Raw genomic sequence first — 20,543 nt, forward strand, 5'->3', positions numbered from 1 at the left:
CTTAATATATCGAAAGAACGGCTTGAAGTCCTTTGCCTCCTTGGCTATTTTTTCCTCGTAGTCTCTTTTGGCCCCTTTTACCGCCTTATGGCACCTGCGTTGATTTTGTTTGTGCTTGTTCCAGTTTTCATCCGTTTTTGACCTTTTCCATTCCTTAAATGAAGTTTTCTTGTCTCTGATCGCTTCCTTCACCTCTACAGTGAGCCACGCTGGTTCCATATTCTTTTTCCTCTTGGATCCCTTGTTGATACGTGGTATATATAGATTTTGCGCCTCAGTGACTGTGTCCTTAAAAAGGAACCAAGCTTGCTCTAGCGTTTTTACAGTGCTTACCCTCTTCTTAATCTTCTTCCCTACCATGAATCTCATCCCTTCGTAATTCCCTTTTCGGAAGTTCAGTGCCGTGGCTGTCGTTTTGGACCGATGTTTCTCCCCTGCGTCCAGATCAAAGTGGATCATATTGTGATCATTGCTTCCCAGCGTCCCTTCTACTTCTACATCTTGTGCTGGTCCTCGCAGGCCATTTAGAATTAAGTCCAGAATTGCATTTCCTCTAGTATTTTCCTTGACAAGTTGTTCCAGGAAGCAATCACCTACAGCATCCAAGAACTTGGTCTCTCTAATGCAGCCGGAGATGCCTAGGTTCCAGTCTATTCCCGGATAGTTGAAGTCACCCATGATAACTGTGTTGCCTCCCTTGCAGTTGCGTTTAATCTCGTTTGTCATTTCTCCATCAATTTCTTTGGACTGCCCTGGGGGTCGGTAGTAGATGCCGATCTTCGTTTCCAGGCCATTTGTTCCTGGAATTTTGACCCATAGAGACTCTAACTTATCCGTCAGTTGTGGCGTGTTCTCTCCAGCAGATTCAATTTCCTCTTTGACGTATATGGCAACGCCCCCACCTTTTTGAGCCACTCTGTCTCTGCAGTATAGTTTGTATCCCGGTAGCACAGTGTCCCAGATGTTTTCCTCAGTCCATCATGTTTCCGTGATGCCTATAATGTCAACATTATCTTTCTGTGCTATGGCTTCTAATTCACCCATCTTATTTGTAAGGCTCCTTGCGTTTGTGTACATACACTTGAGTTTGCAGCTTTTTCCTTTCTTGCATTTCCTTCCCTCTTATGTCCTTTTTGATCTCTCTTGCCTGTAATCCGTTGAGTCTTTCCCTCTATCTTCTTGTACGGTATCCTCTGGGTATACTGGTTCCCGAACCATCGACTCTCTCTCTCTCTGTCGACTGTCAGCTTTCCCCTTCTTCCTAGTTTAAAAACTTGTCCACTTCTCTCTTGATGTTGCTTGCAAGTAGCCTCATTCCATCTCTGCTGAGGTGGAGTCCATCTTTCCTGTAGAGCTTGCTCTTCCCCCAGAACGTTGTCCAATTGCGCACAAAGTGGAATCCTTCTTCCTCACAGCAGCGCCGCATCCACGCATTGACTACTACTAGTACTATTATGGGGGTGGGGTCTGGGGTGGAGATCTGGCAGGGTCTGTCCCACTGTTTTAGATTTCGGCCCCTTAATGTGATTGTTTGACACCTCTGCTATACTGTATGCAGGCGCTTATTTTGTACTTACTTGGAGCAATGGAAGGTTAAATGACTTACTCAGAGTCACATGGTAGGGGCGATAGGCGTCTGGGTCAATCAGAGCCTTAGGCTCCTTCATAGTGCATCTGGGGAGGGGCCTGAGGCTCTGATTGGCCCAGACTCTTAAGATCCCTCCCATAGGAGCTTCAGGTCCCTCCCCATGCACAGTGGAGGGGAAGGCCCGCCATTTTGAAGAGGCAGGCCTGCTGGCCAGAGGAAGTAGGCATCCCTCTGGCCAGCCATCTAAGTAAGGCAAGGGGGAGAGGGCGTGGGTCATCAGAGGCACATGGAATGGTTGCATAGTAGTAGAAGAGAATTTTTTCCACTGAGGGGGGGACAGTTGCTTGGCAGCGGGAGGGGGTGGGCATCTCTCCCACTCCTGGGGGGTGGGGGTTGTTGGGGTATCTGTTTCTTGGTGGCAGGAGAGAGTGGGCATCTCTCCCGCTGCTGAGGGGGTGTTGGGGGTATGTTGCATGGCAGCGGGAGAGAGTAAGCATCTTTCTTGCTGCAGAAGGGAGGGGGCTTAATGTCAGTGACATGGCAGGAGAGAGTGGCCATCTCTACTGACGATCTTCAATTTGTTTTTTTTTGTTGTTGTTGTTGCTTTTTTATTATTATTTTAATTTGCATGTGTGTGTATGTGTGTGTGTGGGGGAGGGAGGGTCTGAGCTGTCAAACCTTACTTTTCTGTTAGTGCCTGAGCCAATTAGCTTTCAGGCACTGATCAGAAAGTAAGGCAATGGCAGCTCAAACCTGTCGGTAAATTTTGGCTGCAAATGTGGCACAACGAGGTTAGAGAATTACTCTGTGATTATAGAGAATCACTTGGATTGATCATTTTAATATTAATGACCTAATTGTACTACATTTGCATGGCGGTATCAGAGACTGCTAGAAAACTCGGAAAAGATTCCGCTAAGCTGTATTAATAATCCGCCACTATAATACATGCACACTAAATTGGCTGGAACCGATTTAGCAAGCACGTTAAAGACAGATTTTTGTTTTGAGAATCTGGGATTTGACCTGATAACCTATAGGTAAAATGATCTGTAAATCTGTGCCAATTTATGAAGATGTCTTTTTACTAAAGTGTATTACTGTATATACTCGAATATAAGTTGATCTGAATATAAGTCAAGATCCCCATTTTCCCCCCAAAAAAGAAGGAAAAATGGTTGACTCGAATATGTCGAGCAGCTTAATATTCAAGTGCCCTGCCAGGATCTGCACCTAGCATCCTCTCCCTCCCCTGTCGGGTTCTGCACCCAGCCTCCTTCCCTCCCTCTATCAGGCTCTTTTCCCAGCCCCCTCCCTATCCGCCCCCTCCCTGCCAGGCACTGCACAAAGACCCCTTCCCTCTCGCCCAGGCTCACCACTCTGTACCCCTCAGTGCTCTGTCCATCGTACCTCCTGCTGAAATCCCTAGTGGTCCAGAGGTGTAGAAGGCAGGAGTGAACTTTCTGCGCTCCTGCCCCACTGATAACCCGGTCGGTCGGTCGCTGCCGCAGGTTCCGGCTTCAGCTGCTGAGCGGTACTGAGTAGGAGCATGCTTTGGTGTCACCGCTGTTGCTTAGCGTTGAGCGGCTTCCTGAAAGGCTCCCGCGAATTCTCGGTAAGCAGTTAATATGTGAACTGGTAGGAACATTTCAGTAACTGCAGAAGATATAGCGGGAATGTCCCCAGCAATTACTACACAGCATTTGCAGTTAAAATGCAGTAAATGCAAAAATGTACTCCACTTTAGTAAAAGGGTCTTAAGTCATCTAACCTCCTTCCATGCATGGCTGAAATGTCAGTGTAGTATCTACTGGCAGCTAATCACAATGCAAGCTGTGATGAACTTCAGTGGGTTAGTGCAGAATCAGCTTTAATAATCTGTTAGCTGAAAGCCCAGTGCCAGCTGTGATTAAGAAGTCAACGTCTTACTTGTGCTGTAACTGAAATAACCTTTTCCTTGACAGCCCCTTTCAGAAATTTTTGGAGAGGGAAAATATGATTAAAAAGATCTGACTGTGAAGTAGTCTGTAATAGAAGCCTGGGTGGATTTTCCTTTATTTAATGAGCTACCCTGTTATTTTTTAGATTATATATTTAAAACAGGATGGAGTATCATTACACAGAGCTCAAACAGTTCAGCCTGGAAAAAGTAAAGACAGGATTAAAAAGCTTTATCTATCTATTTATCGGTAACCCTGGTCTCACTCACACAGTCTTTGGGCACTGGCTAGCTCCTTGGGTCAGGTACCTGCAACAGAGCTTACAAAAGTAATTTATTTGAAACAGTCTTTATATTTCTGAGCTGGGCATAGGCTGAGGCTAGACTTAATCCATTAGGTCGAAGGATCACTTTCCCAGGTTCAGCCACCACACTCGGCTACTACCTTATCGCTTATCAGGGAAATCAGCAAAGACCAAGGTACAATTGATAACTAGAACTTTACTTGAACTTGATTGTAGAGATAATTCACAACTATTTACAGTTCACTGTCTTAGAATACTGACACTAATTTCAAAGCTGTTTATACATGTTTGTACATGAGGTGAATCCAGGGCAGGATTAACCAATAGTCCAAGTAGGCACGTGCCTAGGGCCTGAAATGGTCAGGGAGGCCCGATGAAGGAGGGCGTCAACATTGCTTTTTCCAAACAGCGATGAGCCCCTCCAGCACTGATCGGCAACGCGGGCCTCCCTGATCGGCAATGCGGGCCCTACCCCAGTCGGCAACACAGGCCCCCCACCTCCAACCCATCGACGGAAGTAAGACAAGCAAGCAACGTGGGTAAGAAAGGCAACGGGAACTGTAATTGTGCAAGCAGTGCTGCTTGCCCAAAGCTTCCCTCTGACGCAGCTTCCTGTTTCCGACTGGGCGCATGGTGGGGTGGGGCGGGGCTAGGGGGCCCAGTGTACTTGGATGCCTAGGGGCCCTCGACAAATTAATCCTGCCCTGTGAAAGGGGGGGATGTGGTGCAGTGGTTAAACCCACAGCCTCAGTACTCTGAGGTTGTGGGTTCAAACCCATGCTGCTCCTTGTGACCCTGGACAAGTCACCTAATCCCCCATTAGACAGATAGGACAGACAGGGGAAAATGCTTGAGTACTTGAATAAATTAATGTAAGCCATTCTGAGGTGGGGTGGGACGGGGCAGGGGGCCCAGTATACTTGTGTGCCTAGGGGCCCACGACAAATTAATCCTGCCCTGGATGAACTGCTCCGGGTCTCACACTTTTTCCACATCCCAGGACCTCTCTATCTTTACCACAAACTGAAACACTTCATGCAGGCTCTGTTGTAAGCAGGGTCTCTCACTTACACAATTAACCTTTTGAGCTGGGTCTTCACACAATCCTTGCTCTATCCTCGTTCCGGGTGCCATCTTCACAGGGGGGCGACAGTGCCAGCTTCTCCCCTCCTCTCTACACCCCCGCATACCTCTTTAAATGTTTGCCAACTTGAGCAGCATCTTCTACTTGCTGCTCGTGCCAGCTTTGGCTCCCTTATGACATCACTTTCTGGTTGTGGGACCAGGACATGATGTCGGAAGTGAGCTGACACCTGCGCGAGCAGTGGGTGAAAGATGCTGCTCATGCCAATGAACAATTCAAGAGGTACATGGGGGGTACACCCAAGCAGTGGGGAAGAGTGGGTGGGGCATCGGGAGCAGCGCGGGCCATTCAACACGGCTCTCTGCGCTAAAAACTGCTAGCGCAGTTTAATAGAAGAGGGGTTAAGTGACTTTCCCATGGTCACAAGGAGCTGCAGAGATAATTGAACTCAGTTCCCCAGGATCACAGTCTGCCACACTAACATCATCCTAGAGGTTCGCAATCCATTTGGGGTTTTATGAGTTTCACAATGAATATGCATGAGAAATATTTACTTACAATGCATGCAAATAGATTTAATACATATTGTGACAGCCGCTGTGGCTCCAGTTTCCAAACAGCTAGTTGTATACGTAATTATCACCAAAATCCTCCAACAGTTTAATAATGATTTTAAAAAAACAACCCCCCCCCCTATAAATGATTACCAGCATGGCCTTAAATAGTTCTTTAAACTGCTCTCTTCATGTTCAAACGATCAATACATTTGTGTTGCAGCAGTCAGGCCCCCAGCCCTGGCTAGGAGTTCCAATCAGCCATTTAGTAAATCAAAATCCAAAGTACAAAAAAAACACCAATACTCACTTGGCTACATTCTGTTCCACTGGGCACCAAAACTCCAGCTCTCCATTCCAGTCCGAGTTTTGGTCAAAAGGAAAAATATAAGAAACAATATTTTCTCAATGGTATATGATCCAATGTCTCCTTCCTCAGGAGAATTGGCTTCTTGCCTGAACTAAGTTTCTTCACTGCACCCTCCAGTGCTCTTTAGTTATTATAGCTTTTTTTCTCTAAAGACCCAGGGTACTGTAGGCTGAACAGTATCCAGGTGTGGAAGAGGGGTATGTAATAAACCCAGATTACTTTCCTACCGCCCAAACTGAATAACTCTAGTTATTACACCCTTTGGGTCTGAGGCATGGTGAGGACAACAGACAGCTCTCAGAACAAAAGAGAAACAAAACTAGTTCTCATGGCTAGGTAATTAACTTCAACTCTATTTTTTCTACCCTGATCTGTTCCCAAAACAATGTTCATAGCTTCCTCATTTCCTTGTCTGACTGGAGCACTGTTAAACCATTCCATTTCTGTCTTAGCAGGGAAAATCCCTTCAAGTGCCAGGTCCTCCCAGTCCTCAGTATCAGGAATTTCCACCTCTGAGCTCTCTGAGGTACTACTGGTCCTCCTCTCTATGCTTCCCACCCCCACTCCTGGAAGCTTTTTCTCAGGTTTTTATGTTCCCCTCTCAGTATGGGATGGGGATCCTGCTGGTAAACTTTCTCTCTCCTAAGGGGCATTTCAAGCATGTGTTTCTTACAGCTGCAAATTACCTTGGCAAAACATGTGCCTCTCTTTACTCTCCCCTGGGAAACACCCACCCAGGGCTCAGTTTGAATCAGAGGATTTTTCCTGCCTATTGGCTGTTTCTTAATATGGTTCATCCCCTTTTATTTTATTCAATTTTCTCTACCATTCTCCCCAGGGAGCTCAGGACGGTTTCTTTATCTAATATAATAAAATGGTAAGCCGCGCATGCACACTTCCTAAGTGTGCGCCGCTTTTCCGTGAGCTGTAGCAACACATAAGAAGTGCGCATGCGCGGCTTACGGTTCTTTGAAAGACGCGGCGGTGGCTACTTTCACGATCCCCGCCTGCGTCGGACTTCCGACGTAGGTGGGGATCATGAGAGGAGCCACCGCCGCGTCTTTCAACTAAAAAAAAAAAAAGTCAAAACGGATGTCGGCGGCTGCAGGCCGCGGCACCTGTAGCCCACCGCGGCCCAGCACGGAAACGGGCCGAAGTTTTTTTCAACTTCACAGACGCTGCAGCGACTCCTCTCACGAGCCGTTCCTGCGTCGGAGAAGGCGGCGATCGTCAGAGGAGCCGCCGGGAAGTTAGACTGCTGGAGGCTCGGCCTGTTAGGTCCGTGTGCAGGCTCCTCTCGCGGTTAATGGAGGGAGAGGGAATGCTGCACAAGGAAGTAGGGAAGGAGATAGGGAGAAAGGGACCAGTCTGATGTCGCCCTCGCCTTCTGTTTTACTGAAAAATCCACCACCCTCGGTTGCGATTCGGAAACATTCCGCCGGGGGGAGGTGGGGAGAACCGCGGCAGATTGAAAACAGGAAGGGGAGCCACGGCCAACGTTCCTGAATCACAGCTGAGGCCAGCGGATTTTTCAGCGAGACAGAAGGTGAAGGTAATATAGGAATGGAATGGAGAGAAGAGGGAGAACATGTTGGGCCTAGGAAATTCCCTGGATTAACTTTTTTTTAATTTTTATAAAGTACAAAGGGGGAGAGTATTAAAAGAAGTGCCAGACTGGGCATGGGGGACAGCTTATGGGGCCAGGAACAGAGGAGAGAGAGAGATGGTAGGTAATGGTCTGAAGGGAGAGAAGCTGGATCTGGGGAAAGAGATACTTGAAGGGAGGACTATTGGGGAGAGATGGTGACCTGGGGGAGGGAAGTTGGACCTAGGGATGGAAGGGAGGGAGAAATGTTAGGTCTGGGGGTGGAAAGGGGAGAGAGATGCAGCATCTCTTTTTTTCCCTCCATCTTATTGTTCAGCATCAAGGGGGGAAGGAAGAAGAACAACAGTAAATGGGGAAAGAAGAATCCATGGGAGGGCAGAGAGCTTGGATAAGAAGATGCTAGGGGATGAAGAGAAAGGGACAGGGAGATATAGACTGACCAGTGGAGAGAGGGAGGGGTATTCTGAAAGTGGTGAGCCATTTGTATGAGGTCAAAAGGGAGATGACAAGATGAATGAGAGTATGGAGAGAAACAGAAAGAAACACAGACATATATTCTACCGCCAGCGGGAGGAAGGGAGACAGAAATAAAAGAAGAAAGACACAGGGACAGCGAGAGACACAGAAAGACAGACAGACAAAGGGGGCCAGGGACAGAGACAGACAGAAAGAAAGACAGCAGGACACAGAGAGAGAGACACGGAAATAAAGACAGACAGACAGACATATATTCTATCACCCGTTAATGTAACGGGCTAAAATACTAGTTTTAAATATATTTTTATCATTTTTACTTTTTTTCTGTTTCTGTTCTTCTGTTCTACAGTTGATTTTGTCTCTTATTTTTTCTCCACCACAAGAAGCATGCACAAGAGTATTTCACATGATGGAAAGTGTTGGCGAGCAAGCCCAGACTTGTGCACTTTAGCTTAGGTCTGCAGCTTTTCTGGGGAACTTATCTGGCATTAGTGGAGAGGCGGTCAAAGGCCTTTGTCATGGTCATTCATAAATCCAAACTTCAGTTTCTCCATTCCTGGAAGCCTGGAAAGAGATAAATCGCTCTGCTTCTCAAAGTCTCCTTTCGCAGAAGTCACATTGGCCTGTGAACAGGGAACAAAGGGGAACAGTAATTTTTCTGTAGTAAAACAGGCACATTATGTAATAATATAACAGTGGTTATTTCTCTTCATTCCAAATATTTATTTTAAATAGTATCAAACCGATCAGACTTGGTAGTTCCTAACCTTATGGGAAATCAAGGCCAGCAATTTCATTATCCTATTAGAGGTCACGCAGTGAAAAATTCATCTTATCATAAACAGCTCGAACAAATTTCTTTTGGTGTCAGTTACTGAAAAGAACCAAATTCAGTTAAAATATTGTTAGAAGGAGTATTAGTGGGTTTCCAGGTTTTTTTAAACAGATATAAGACAAAAAATTGAGCTTTTCAATTGAGCAAAGGTTGACATAATTGTTCTGCTTGGTATTATCAGAATCATAGCAAACATACCTACTGTTCACAGTTTTAACACTGTTCTACTGTGAGTGCAGTAGAACTAAAATGCCTTCAAATTGTAGGTGGTATCACAATTGTAGCTAGAAGTTATGTTAAAAGTAATCATATTATAGGGAAAAATTTGTCCAGGGGATTTCATGTCCTATATTTTGTATGAACAAATGAAAGTGTAACAAGGTGTTAAATCCATCTACGGGGCTTTTTGAGGCCCATTGTTTTTGGGCCTGAGTTTTGTTGGGGCCTCGCAGTGACTTGGAATAATCAGGGTCCTGCCTGCTGTGGCCTCGAGGCAGGACCCAAGAGTGGGAACAGTATCTTCGGTGGCTGTTCTTGGTTTCTATTTTTTTTCTCTGCACCAGCCACCAGAGTGAAGAGGGAGACGTCAGTTGTTTTCCCCGGTGGCCGTGTGTTGGTTTGTTCCCTCAGCCACCGGGGAAGCAAAAAGGCAGGACCTGATATCGGGGCCACGAATTCTCAGCGGCCGTGGCATGTTTGTTTTGAGCACTGGCCACTGAGACAGGAGGGAGGAAAGAATGTGTGCGTCGGGCGCATGCATGCTAGGCCATGTGTGCGTTGGGTGCATGTATGCTAGGCCAGTGTTTTTCAACCGCTGTTCCGCGGAACACTAGTGTGCCGTGAGATGTTGCCTGGTGTGCCGCAGGGCCGCCATCAGGGCAGTACTACCAGTCCTGCATTCAGGGGCCCGGAGCTGACAGGGGGCCCGGGCTCCCCCAGGGTCCTAGGCAGGGGCGCCAGTAGCTCGCCAAGGCAAAGTGAGTCGATCACCCAGGACTCACTTTGTCTTGGCGATCTAATCTATCGAGCCGATAAGTCTTCTTCTCCCCGACGTCAATTCTGCAGTCGGAGAGGAAGTTCGGGCCAGCCAATCGCTGCCTGGCTGGGCGGAACTTCCTCTCCGATTGCAGAATTGACGTCAGGGAGAGCATGCGTCAGCGTCGGCTTTGGGGCCTGTTATCCATTGGTGGGTCCTGTTCCCCGATGGCAGCGGCAGTGGCAGTGGCTTGGGGAACGGCAGGGAGAAAGAAAGAAAGGGGGCAGGCAGGGAAACAGAAGGAAAGAAGAGAAACAGAAAAAAAGAAAGAAAGGTCAGGGAGAAAGGAAGAAAAAGTTGGGGGAGGGAATGAGGTGTGGAGGAGAGAAAGCATACAGGCTGATAGAAGGGAAGAAAGATTGGATGCACAGTCAGAAGAAGAAAGTGCAACCAGAAATCACCAGACAAGGTAGGAAAAATGATTTTATTTTAAATTTAGCAAAGTGGAGGCAGTATTACCACAGTTTTCAAAGGAATTTGCCCAAATAACTTAATAGTTAACTGGGTAAATTCCCAGAGATGAAAACTTCCCTTCACTTACTATGCACAGTTCTGAATTTATATCTGCTGTCTATATTTTACAATATGGTCACCTTTTACTAAACCGCAATAGTGGTTTTTAGCGCAGGGAGCCTATGAGCGTCAAGAGCAGCGCTGGGCATTCAGCGCAGCTCCCTGCGCTAAAAACTGCTATTGTGGTTTAATAAAAAGGATGGAGGGTATATTTGTCTATTTTTGTATGGTTGTTACTGAGGTGACAATGCATAGAGTCATCTGCCTTGACCTCTTTGAAAAAAACCCAGATTAGGAATGATAATTAACATTTTCTCAGCGTATAGTGTGCTTTGTGTTTTTTAATTTTATTATTGGTAGATCATTTTGACTTGGTCATTTTAAAGTAGCTCACAAGCTCAAAAGGTTTGGGCACCTCTGAGCTACAGCGTTGAAACTGTGTATTTCTATTTTATCCCCCCTTTTACAAAACTGTGGAGCGTTTTTTAGCGCCAGCCGTGGTGGTAGCACCTCTGATGCTCAGAATTCTATGAGTGTCAGGGCTGTTACCACTGTGGCTAAAATCCACACTACAGTTTTGTAAAAGGGTGAGGGGTTAGTTTGTGATGACATATTCCATACTAGGCGAAGGTGTTTTCTGTGTTCTGTGTGTTTGAAAGACATGGTTTTCTGTTAGGATTGACGATGTAGGATTGATCTGTGCTGGTCTGGCTTGTTTAGTTTTACAGAGCTGTCATCTGGAGCTGTCATCCGCCGGCTCATCGGGGATCGATCAGAAGAGTGCTGAGTGTGACGGACAGCGGCTATCTGGAGGAGACAAGCGCAGTAAGTCCTGAGTGACAGTGAGATACTGCAGTGATGGACAAGTTTTTGAAAAGGAAAGAACTAGACTCTGAACAAAATTTGGAGCCAGATGAGAGCCCAAGTATGAGTGGGGGGTCAAAAGAAAGCAAAGATGGTTAGCGCAAGCAAATTCTCTGGCGCAAGGCAATATAGCGAAAGCTATATTTCAGTTGGATTTACTTTCACTGGAGATGCAAACAAACCAACTCCACTGTGCGTGGTGTGTGGTGAAAAGCTAGCTAACAGTGCTATGGTCCCAAGCAAACTTAAACGCCATCTCCAAACGAAACACCCTTCGCTTCAAAACAAGAATGCGGACTATTTTGTTCGCCTGCGTGACAACACGGAGAAATAGGCAACTTTCATGAGAAAAACCACAAAGGTAAATGAAAGAGTTCTTAAAGCTAGCTATCAAGTTGCTGAACTTATAGCCAAGTCAAAAAAGTCACACACTGTGGCAGAGACATTAATACTTCCTGCCTGCAAAGCTATTGTAGAGGAGATGCTCGGACCTGAAGCAGCTAAGGAAATAGCCAAAGTCCCTCTCTCAGACAACACAATTTCCAGACATATTAATGACATGTCTGCAGACATCGAAAGTGTGGTTTTGGAAAAGATCCGTATCAGTGAGAAATTTGCATTGCAACTTGACGAGTCTACTGATATCAGTGGACATGCTCAACTCTTGGCCAATGTGCGTTTTGTTGATGGTGATGCAATTAGAGAAAACTTCTTTTTTTGCAAGGCATTGCCAGAAAAAACAACAGGAGAAGAAATTTTTCGGGTCACATCAGAATACCTTGAAAAAGGAGGACTTAAGTAGGAAAACTGCACAAGTGTCTGCACCGATGGAGCTGCAGCCATGGTCGGGCGCACCAAAGGCTTTGTAAGCAGAGTGAAGGAAAGAAATCCAGATGTGATTGTTACGCATTGTTTTTTACACCGCGAGGCCCTCGTAGCCAAGACTTTACCAGCAGTCCTAGTTCATGTGTTGGATGATGTTGTGTGCATGGTAAACTTTGTAAAGTCACGACCCGTGAAAAGTCGCATATTTGCAGCTTTGTGTGAGGAGATGGGAGCGAAGCATAAAACCTTGCTGTTTCATACGGAGGTCCGGTGGTTGTCGCGTGGCAAGGTCTTGGTTCGTGTGTATGAGCTGCGGGAGGAACTTAAAGTGTTTCTGACAAATGAGAGGTCAGATTACGCAAAGCAGCTTGCAAGTGATGAGTGGTGTGCAAGGCTGGCATACCTGGCAGATATATTTTATCATCTGAATGAACTGAACACACGAATGCAAGGCCGAAGTGAAAACCTGCTTACAAGTACAGATAAAATAAATGGATTCCGTTCAAAGGTGCAACTCTGGCATCAACACGTGGAAAGTGGCAATCTTGAAATGTTCACACTCACCAAGCAATGGCAAGATGTTCACACTGCTGCACTGTGTGAGATAATAGTTAAACATTTAAAAACTCTTGAGGAGAAGTTGTCATTTTATTTCTCTTCAGTCTCCACTGAATGCCTTGACTGGGTTAGAGACCCTTATAGCTCAGCATCAGTTGGTGGAAAGGACATGACTTTACAGGAGCAGGAGGAACTAACTGAACTGAGACAAAATCGTGGTTTCAAGCTAAGATTTGCTGATCTACCTTTGGACAGTTTTTGGTTGGATACCGCCAAGGAGTTCCCCCTTCTGGCAAACAAAGCTATTTTGACATTGCTCCCATTTTCCACTACAAATCTGTGTGAGATTAGCTTTTCAAGCATGATTGCTATAAAAACCAAATACAGAGAGAGACTGAGAGCTGTTGACGAAGAGCTTCGATTCCAGCCAGAATATCAGCTTTGTGTTCAGCCAAACAGGCCCAGGTTTCGCACTGAATAAAGTATTTTATAATTTTTCACTATTCTGTTTACTTAATATTTCATAATAAAGTAATTATAAAATACTTTCTTTGTGTTTATTTGATTCCTATTCAAGAGAATTACTTTATATATAGTCAATATAGGCACAGAGTTAAATTTTTTAACATTTTCTAATGGTGGTGTGCCTCGTGATTTTTTTCATGAAACAAGTGTGCCTTTGCCCAAAAAAGGTTGAAAAACACTGTGCTAGGCCATGCATGCGCCAACGATATTCAGGATGGACCAAAGGGCCCAAAGATAAAGAAGAGGCACAGGAGTGCGCCCGGCCACAAACAGAGCTGGGAAGAGCAGAACTGGGCCTGGGAAAGATCTGAAAAATGGGTGTGCTAGTGGACACATCCTACCGGGAGACATGGAAGGGAGGTGGCCAGGTCCTGGCAAGGTAGGGTTGGTCACGGGGAACCCAGGAAGTTTTGGTGGGGCACGCGCACATATGGGAGCGAGTACCCACAAATGAAGGGCTAGGAAGAGCAGATGATGCCCTAGAAAAGCTGCGTACAGCAGCAAATAACTGCTGGGACCCTGGCAGGGGGAATGCCAGGGTCCTGAAGATGTTTAATGGCCCTAATGGCCACAGGAAACATAGAGATGCATGTGCACAGTAAGTATGCACATGCATAGAGGCTGCATTAGGGAGTGTGAGAGCACAGAAAGAGTTAATTCCTCTCTGCTCTAGCATGGGAGAGACACGAAAATAGAGTCTTTTCATTGGCTCCTGCCCCAGCAGTAGGGGGCCAGGAGTAAACTGTAACAATTCTCCTGGAGTCATGCAGAGGAGCAGATAGAGAAAACAAGAGTAAACATGCTGTTTTGGGGATGGTTGCTAAATCTAAGTTTCTTGAATTATTTAATTCAGTTTGAAATTTGTTCTGAAATAGTTATTAGAACAGAAATAGGTTCCTTAAGCCATGCATATATGTGTGTATGTGTATGAATGGTAATGTGTGTATGAGTTTGAATGTGTTCCAAGGAACAGAGTGTGTGTGTGTAAGAATGCAGTGAAACGTTTTGTCAGTTGGGTTTTATTTCCAGTGCTGGGTGGTGCTTGAGCTGGTGTGTGAGTAGATATTTTGGGATCTATTGAGCAGTAAAACTGTAATTTGATGAGTAATCTGGACAGAATTGAACTGGTAACTTGTGTTGCTTGGAGGAAATTTGAAAGTTAATTTGAAAAGGGAATTTGTGGATTCCTCACTGTTTGATTAAGTGGGAGGTGTGCTTCAGAAGTTGATCTGAGGGCTTTTAATAAAACTAATTATTTAAAAAGGATTACTAACTCAAGAATCCTTCAAGTAAATAAAGTTAAGCAGGATTTAAAGTGACTTTTGATTCTCTGGTGAAGAGAGTCTGAAAGTACCTTAACTTTAAACAGTGGTTGAATTGAAAAGAGGAGCTGTGCAAAACTCTTCTCATATAAAATGAATATTATTAGAGATATTAGTAAATTAATTTTTTTTACAAAATCTCTTGTCTTCAGGGTAAATTCTTTCTAATGAGGCTGAGAAGCTTAAAGCAATTGAGGTTATATTGCTGGAAGACTAAATTGAAGTTCTCATTAAGAAAATACTTTGAGGTAGCCTGAGTGAATTAGACCCTAAAGAAGGAAAGTACTGTATTAGAGAAGCTGAGAGTTGCAGATAAAGCTTAAATGTGTGACAGCACTAAAATATTACTACTCCACCAACAACATTCAAAATTTCTATAAAAGATACTGACATAGGGTAAAAAGAGACTTCCGGTGGAGAAAATACCTCAGTGTCTCTCAGGATACCCCAAATTGAATCTCCTAAGGGCTATCTGTTGATTGAAAAAACTCCTTTGTCGTTAAGTATACTTTGCAATCAAAAGGCAGGTGCGGGTTTCACAGCCATTCTTCTCTGGTTGAAACACTCTTACCAATTCTTAATAACTTCTTGATTCCCAAAAGCCCCTGTTTCGTGATTGGTTCATCAGGGGAACTACTACAAAAATTTTTTTAAAATTTACCTATAAGATACACCTTCCAAATCATAAGCAAGAAGAGAAAAAAAATATATATATATCACACGCACCAAATAGTCGCCTATACTCTGAGCTAACATGCTTCTGAATTGCTTTCAGAAACGGCTTCTCAGCATCCTGGATGGTTTATCACATCAACGAAATGACATCATCATGCTCCTGCCAGATTATTCTTCAGGATCATCGACAGTGTGGAAGAAGAAACGGCGGTGGTGATCCATGTGGGGACGAACAACGTGAGCAACAGGAACTGCAACAGGGAAGTACTGAAGGACCAGTTCTGGATGCTAGGAAGGAAGCTGAAGAATAGAACGCAGAGGATAGCATTCTCGGAGATCCTGCTGATACCCAGGGCCAACGAGAAGAGGCAGATGGAGCTGCAAGCAGTCAACACGTGGATGCGGCGCTGCTGTGAAGAAGAAGGATTCCACTTTGTGCGCAACTGTATGACGTTCTGGGGGAATAGCAAGCTATTCAGAAAGGACAGACTCCACCTCAGCAGAGATGGAATGAGGCTACATGCAAGCAACATCAAGAGAGAAGTTGAGAAGTTTTTAAACTAGGAAGAAGGAAAAAGCTGACAGTCGACTGAGAGAGAAAGTTGATGGTTCGGGAACCGGTATTCCCAGAGGATACCGTGCAGAAAGATAGAGGGGAAGACTCACTGGATCACAGGCAAGACAGATCGAAAGGGACACAAGAGAGAAGGAAATGCAAGAAAGGAACAGGCCGCAAACTCAAGTGTATGTACATGAACGCAAGGAGCCTCAGGAATAAGATGGGTGAATTAAAAGCTATGGCAAAACAAAAATAACGTGGACATCATCGGCATCACAGAAACAAGGTGAACTGAGGAAAACGTCTGGGACACTGTGCTACCGGGATACAAACTATACCGCAGAGACAGAGTGGCTCAAGAAGGTGGGGACATTGCCATATATGTTAAAGAGAGAATTGAATCTACTGGAGAGAACACGCCACAACAAACGGATAAGTTAGAGTCTCTATGGGTCAAAATTCCGGGAACAAATGGACTGGAAATGAAGATCAGCATCTACTACCAACCCCTAGGGCAGTCTAAAGAAATCGATGGAGACTTGGCGGATGATATTAAATGCAACTGCAGGGGAGGCAACGCAGTTATCATGGGCGACTTCAACTATCCGGGGATAGACTGGAACCTAGGCACCTCCGGCTGTGCTAGGAAGACCAAGTTCCTGGATGCTGTAGGCGATTGCTTCCTGGAAAAACTTGTCAAAAAAAATACAAGAGGAAATGCAATTCTGGACTTAATTCTAAATAGACTGCGAGGACCGGCACAAAGTGTTGAAGTAGAAGGGATGCTGGGAAACAGCGATCACAATATGATCCGTTTCGACCTGGATGCAGGGGTGAAACATCGGTCCAAACAACGGCCATGGCACTGAACTTCCGAAAAGGGAATTACGAAGGGATGAGACTCATGGTGGGGAAGAAGATTAAGAAGAGGATAAGAACTGTAAAAACGCTAGAGCAAGCTTTGTTCCTTTTTAAGGACACAGTCACCGAGGCGCAAAATCTATATATACCATGTATCAACAAGTGATCCAAGAGGAAAAAGAATATGGAACCAGCGTGGCTCACTGTAGAGGTGAAGGAAGCAATCAGAGACAAGAAAACTTCATTTAAGGAATGGAAAAGGTCAAGAATGGACAAAAACTGGAATAAGCACAAACATCAACACAGGTGTCATAAGGTGGTAAAAGGGGCCAAAAGAGACTACGAGGAAAAAATAGCCAAGGAGGCAAAAAACTTCAAGCCGTTCTTTTGATATATTAAGGGAAACGACCCGCGAAGGAAGCGGTGGGACTATTGGATGACCATGGAATAAATGGAGTGCTAAAGGAGGACAAAGCAATTGCTAACAAACTGAACATGTTTTTTGCATCTGTATTTACTGAAGAGGATATACACAGCATACCGGAACCCATTAGGCTATATGCTGGAAACGAAGACGGGAAACTGACAGGGTTGACAGTCAGTCTAGAAGAGGTATGCAGGCAGATCGATAGGCTTAAGAGCAATAAATCCCCGGAACCGGATGGCATCCATCCGAGGGTCATCAAGGAACTGAAAGGGACTATAGCTGAATTGCTTCAACAAATAGCCAATCTGTCAATCAAATCGGGAAATTTTCCGAAAGATGCCGATCTTCAAAACAGGTTCGAGGGGAGATCCGGGAAACTACAGACCAGTGAGTCTAACCTCGGTACTGGGAAAGATGGTAGAGGCGCTGATAAAGGACCGCATCATTGATCACCTTGACGGACATGGTCTGATGAGGACCAGCCAGCACAGTTTCAGTAAAGGCAGATCTTGTTTGATGAACTTGCTGCACTTCTTCGAGGGAGTAAACAGGCAGATAGACAAGGGCAACCCGGTTGACATATCTGGATTTTCAGAAGGTGTTCTATAAGGTTCCACATGAACGACTACTTCAGAAATTTGTGAGCCATGGAATCGAGGGTGAAATACTCACGTGGATTAAAAACTGGCTGGAGCATAGGAAACAGAGAGTGGGGGTTAAATGGACAATACTCGGACTGGAAGAGCGTCACCAGTGGGGTGCAGCAGGGTTCGGTACTTGGACCCGTGCTCTTCAACATCTTTATAAACAATCTGGACACTGGTACGATGAGTGAGGTGATTAAATTTGCGGACGATACGAAGTTATTCAGAGTAATGAAGACTAAGGGGAATTGCGAAGATCTTCAGAGTGATATAATCAAGCTCTACAAATGGGCATCGACATGGCAAATGAGGTTCAACATGGATAAGTGTAAAGTGATGCATGTTGGTAACAAAAATCTCATGCACAAATAAGGATGTCCGGGGCGGTACTTGGAGAAACTTCCCAGGAAAGAGACATGGGAGTTCTGATTGACAAGTCAATGAAGCCATCCACACAATGTGCCGCGGCGGCGAAAAGAACGAACAGAATGCTAGGAATGATTAAGAAGGGGATCACGAACAGATCGGAGAAGGTTATCATGCCGCTTTACCAGGCCATGGTGCACCCTCACCTGGAGCACTGCGTCCAGCGCTGGTCGCCATACATGAAGAAGGACACGGTACCAGTGGTGTACCAAGGGGGGATGGTCCACCCCAGGTGAAAGCCCTGAGGGGGTGCTCCCGGCCTTGAAGTCTTTGGCGTGCAGTTCCCTCTAACGTCCGGTTCTCCCCCCTGGCCTCCCCGCACCATTTACCATAGAGAAGCAGCCTGCAGCAAGATCGCGATGCCAGCAAACTTTGTGCTGCTTCGGTGCTGTTTCCTCCGCCGCAGTCCCGCCCCTCCCTGACATCAGAGGAGGGGGTGGGAGTGCGGTGGAGTAAACAGCATGAAGCAGCGCAAAGATCGCTGGCTCACGATCTTGCTGTAGGCTGCTTCTCTACGGTAAATGGTGCAGGGAGGCCAGGGGGATGAGCGGTCCTTCGGGGTGGGATGCGAGCGGTCCTTCAAGGTGGGGGGCGAACGGTCTTTCAGGATGGGGCAGCAGGCCTTCAGGGTGGGCAGGCAGGCAGGCCTTCAAGGGGGAGACAGGCCTCCAGGGGAGGGACAAGCCTTCATGGGGGGAGACAGGCTTTCAGGGGGAACATGCCTTCAAGGGGGACAGGCAGGCCTTCAAGGGGGGGACAGGCCTTCGTGGTGTGCAGGCCCTCAAGGGGGGACAAGCCTTCAGGAGTGGGATGCAGAACTTTAAGGGGTGGACAGGCCTTCAGGGGAGGGGGGCCCTGGTGTAGAAGTACACGGAGGGAAGGGGGGTTCCAAGAGACGTGCATATGCTGTACTTTGGGGGGGGGGAGAAATAATGGGTCTGAAAATAGAGGAGAGGGAGAGAGATGATGGACCATGGGATTTAGGGAGGGAAGGAACAGAAAGGGAGAGAAGTTGGACACAAGGGATGGTGTGGAGGGGGGATAGAGATACTGGATAGGAGGGTAGTTGGGAAAAAAGGGAGAGATGGTGGACCCTGGGGTGGTGGGGAAGGAGAGAGAGATGCCGGATGAAAGGGTAGTTAAGAAAAGGTGGATCTGTGGAGGGAGACGAAAAAAAGGAAAGATGCCAGACCTCCTGGGGAGGGAATGGAAACGGAAGGGGAGGACAGAGATGGCAGATGGATGGTTAACATGCAGAAAGAAGGAGACCCTGGCAAACAAGTTATCAGAAGACAACCAGAGCCTTGGACCAACAAGATTTGAAATATAACCAGACAACAAAAGGTAGAAAAACTAATTCTATTTTCTGTTTTGTGATTACAATATGTCAGATTTGAAATGTGTATCCTGCCAGAGCTGGTGTTAGACCGCAAACGTGAGCTAGGATTTAACAGAGAGAGGAAAAGTCCTTTTTGTTTCTTTATTTTATTTACACCACAGCACCAGTGTGGTTAGGAGAAGCCAAAGGAGGGTGAAAAAGCTATAAAATAAACCCTCTAGGATGTTTGAAAAAAACACCCAATTGGGCAGGAAAATTGAATCGAAAAACCAATTCAATAGGCTGAATCGAATAGAAATTTTTTTTCCTGAATTGGGTAGCACTAGTTTTCGCTACTGTCTTAGACTTTAGGACTTGGGATTGGGGAGAGATGGCATCCTCAGTACTTTATAATGCAAGTGAAACAAGGATTTGGTCAGACTTTTGAAGGGTCTGCAGAAGAAAAATATTGTATAGGCCAGGGACATGAGACAGCAGGAAATGGGAAATTTTCTTCCTTCTATTTTTGTGAATGGCAAGGCTGAGGATGTCAGAGTTCAGTTAAAATATGTGCTTTGTGAAAAAAATATAATAATGTGTTTTATAAAGTTTATAAGCATTGCTGGCCTACCTGGTGAGATGTTCCTAGTGGTGGTGGTGGTGGCAGCGTGACAATGTGTTGAGCAGAAGAGGTGGTCTGAGAAATTCTGCTGTGCAAACTCCGGGCCCATTTCCACTCCCCCAGTTAGTCCACTCCACTCAACTGGTTCACACACTGAGTGGTCTTTGGGTATTGTGCCTGGGTAGTTGTTTTGGGATCTCTTCCATATCTCTTCCATATTTCGATACGTCAGCATTCATAATCCTAGTGCAATCCCTCGTACTAAGTCAACTTGACTATTGCAACATCGCCTATTTAGCAATCTCCCAAAAGAATATGAGACGTCTTCAAATAATGCAAAATGCAGCAGTCAGACTTATCTTTGGGCTGAAGAAATTCGATCACGTGACACCTTATTACCGGCAGTTGCACTGGCTGCCGACAGAAGCCCGCGTAAAACCATATATTCGCCTGCCTTTGCTTCAAAGTACTATATGGGCTAGCCCCCAAATACATAACAGATCTTTTCTCCTTTTCCACCAACAGATGCAAGAGAAGCACACATTCAAACTTCGTTTCCCCTCCAGTTAGAGGTTGGAAACTGAAAAAACACCATGAATACCTTCTCTCA

This window comes from Geotrypetes seraphini, chromosome 10 (genome assembly GCF_902459505.1).
Source record: "Geotrypetes seraphini chromosome 10, aGeoSer1.1, whole genome shotgun sequence".
NCBI lineage: Eukaryota > Metazoa > Chordata > Amphibia > Gymnophiona > Dermophiidae > Geotrypetes > Geotrypetes seraphini.